General features: G+C 62.9%; 1 non-coding gene across 1 annotated transcript; it reads right to left on the bottom strand.

Annotated features, from left to right (window-relative positions):
* Nucleotides 1-1,416: 1,416 nt before the first annotated feature.
* On the bottom strand, nt 1,417-1,487 carry TRNAG-GCC (transfer RNA glycine (anticodon GCC)). The gene has a single exon. It is a non-coding gene; the product is annotated as a tRNA-Gly (tRNA).
* Nucleotides 1,488-2,035: the final 548 nt, after the last annotated feature.

Raw genomic sequence — 2,035 nt, forward strand, 5'->3', positions numbered from 1 at the left:
CAAAGCCCACCAAGAGGGCCATCTTTCTCCTCCCAGCCCATCAGCCCACCCACTCACCACTGCCGCACCCACACACCCACTGGATACACCCAACACTCGCCCCTCGGCCCACAGCACAAGCGACTCTCACAGCCAGCACAGAACACGAACACGGGACACGCAGATTACCCTGGGAGCCAAGCACTGCCACAGAGGCCTGCGCGTGCCCCCGCAGGGCCTGCTGTCCGTCAGCTCACCACTGTGACCGAGAGGAGGCGAGCAGACAGGTGGGAGTGCACCGTGCCTGGTGCAGTGCCACTGCCATCACCACTGGTGACAGCAGGTGTGTGGGCTCCTGAGCGCACCTGGGTGCTGGCACGTCTGTGACTTTGGAGGGAACGCCAGCATAGCTGGTGGGACCTGAGTCCCCTGGCCGTGGGGGGCAAGAAGACAGGCAGAGGTGGGAGGATGAATCTAATGGGGGTCTGACCAGAAAGGCCCAGGATGAGAAACATAACCAGGGCAAAGGCATGTGTGCCCGCTCACCTCCCTCCCGACCCAGGCCAGCCACTCACCCCTCTTCCCCCATACCCGGTGCTGGGAGGCGGGAGGAGGAGTCCAGTATGTCCCTGTGGAGCTCCAGCCTTCTGGACAGGGGAGGGGCTGGGCCTGGTTGGTCAGAGGTCAGTTGTGGGGGACTCTGCAGATGCTGGGGGCTGGGGGTGGGGGTAAAGGGGTCATCCTGTCTCTTATGGGGGGGCAATTAGCATGAGGAGACTCCTGTCTGGTGGGTGGGAGCTGCCCTGATTCTGAGGATTCCCTAGAGAGAGCTGGGGCTGGGACAAGGGAATCCCTGGACAGTAGAGAGGGGTGCCACGGAGTAGGGGTGTGGAGTAGGGGTGCGGTGTGTGTGTGTGTAGGGGCTGGGGATCAGGGTGGGGAGGCAGGGGAGCCAGCTGGCTGGGAGGATGGGCTGAAATCCGGCAGGTGGGACTGAGCTCTGGTCAGAGCCGGTGGGCTCCGAGGGTACCCCCAGCCCCCATACCAGCCGACAGCTCCCAGGGTGCCTATCAAGTGGTGAGGCTCCCTTCTCTGACTAACTGCGGATGTGCTGAGAAACCTTCTAGATGAGACCCCAGAGCCAGAGGGAGCTGGTCCAGGCAAGGGCCATGAGAAATAGAGACTTCATGGGGCGCTGTGACAGAAATAAGCCCCGGTCAGGGAAGCATGGGCAGTGCGTGGCCAGTGGTGGCCAGGTCTGGAGGGAAAAGAGATGGAGGAGGACGCAGAAAGGGTCAGGGATAGTGAGAAAACCGGGGAGGGGTGGGCCATTGGCAAGAGCTGGCGCCCAAGGCAGGAGTGTTTGTGGACCAAGGAGGCAGGGCATAGACAGCCCTTGGATGTTAGGGATGCAGGACCAAAAGGCAAGGTGACAACTGCATGGGCCGGGAATCGAACCCGGGCCTCCCGCGTGGCAGGCGAGAATTCTACCACTGAACCACCCATGCACCACCGAGGTATTATGACAGAGCGAAGTCCTAGGAGCTCTAGGAGTTGTACCACCAGCCACGGGCTTGTAGCCTGTTGCTGCACCGCGTGGCCTCCCCGCTGGCCATCTTCAGCTCCCCTGCCCCGTGAGGGCGCCAGAGGGCCGATGGGGCTGGAGCAAGACCCCGGCCAGAAGAGGCTGTGGTCCCCTCCATGGCCAGCGACAATTAGGCGCAGGGAGAGAGGCGCTGGAAGACCTCTTGCTGCGCATAGTCTTTGTGGCTTAGGGGCCCCAACCTGTCTTCCGCAGGGGAAGTAGACGGGAGCCTCAGAAGGTCTCTGGGGCCATCCAGTTGCCATCGGGGAAGGTGAGCTGGGGCGGGCGTTGCGGAGCGCGGACGGCGTGGTTGGCTACGACTAGCTGGGACCAGGACCCACAGCCCCTTTCTGGCTAGATTTCTGGCCTGTGCAGCTCTCAGGAGCCAGAGCGGGGCCACAGAAGCGGGTGTGGAGTTGTAGGCGAGTGGTGGAGTCGGAAGGAGGACCGTGAGTCCGGTCCCCGCTACGG

This window comes from Tupaia chinensis, unplaced genomic scaffold (assembly GCF_000334495.1).
Source record: "Tupaia chinensis unplaced genomic scaffold, TupChi_1.0 Scaffold000070_1, whole genome shotgun sequence".
Taxonomy (NCBI): domain Eukaryota; kingdom Metazoa; phylum Chordata; class Mammalia; order Scandentia; family Tupaiidae; genus Tupaia; species Tupaia belangeri.